At 26.9% G+C, this 687-nt stretch overlaps 1 pseudogene; it reads right to left on the minus strand.

Annotated features, from left to right (window-relative positions):
• Positions 1 to 144: 144 nt before the first annotated feature.
• LOC108756955 lies at positions 145 to 684 on the minus strand (annotated as a pseudogene).
• Positions 685 to 687: the final 3 nt, after the last annotated feature.

Raw genomic sequence — 687 nt, forward strand, 5'->3', positions numbered from 1 at the left:
TTTATAATTGGGGTTTAAGACCAATGCACTAATCTGCCATATTAAAATATTGAAAATTTAGATTAAGTAAATTTTAATTTTAATTTATTTAGTGATAAGGGGAATTTCAATAAAACTATGATTGAGAGGGGGAAAATAATTTAGTCATTCTAATGAGGAATTAAGAAAAAATATATTAATAATAAGTCGTTTTTTTGCTAAGGCTTCTCAAATAGTAAATAATAAGATTGATAATCTTAGAATAGAGATAAAGGATCCAATTGAAGAAATAATATTTCAAGATAGGTAGGAATCAGGATAGTCTGTGTATCGACGAGGTATTCCTCTAAGGCCTAAAAAATGTTGTGGAAAGAATGTAAGATTAACTCCAATAAATATTGATAAAAATTGAATATTTAGGTAAAATTTATTTATTCTAAATCCGGAGAATAAGGGGAATCAGTGAATGAATCCTGCAATAATTGAAAATACTGCTCCTATAGATAATACATAGTGAAAATGGGCTACTACATAGTAGGTATCATGAAGAATAATATCAATAGATGAATTAGATAGCATAATACCAGTAAAACCTCCCATAGAAAATAAAAAAATAAATCCTATAGATCATCATAGAGTTGGGTTATAATTGATTTTTATGCCATGAAGTGTTGAGATTCAACTAAAAATTTTAATTCCTGTAGGGAT

This window comes from Trachymyrmex septentrionalis, unplaced genomic scaffold, assembly GCF_001594115.1.
Source record: "Trachymyrmex septentrionalis isolate Tsep2-gDNA-1 unplaced genomic scaffold, Tsep1.0 C3442214, whole genome shotgun sequence".
NCBI classification, from domain to species: Eukaryota; Metazoa; Arthropoda; class Insecta; order Hymenoptera; family Formicidae; genus Trachymyrmex; species Trachymyrmex septentrionalis.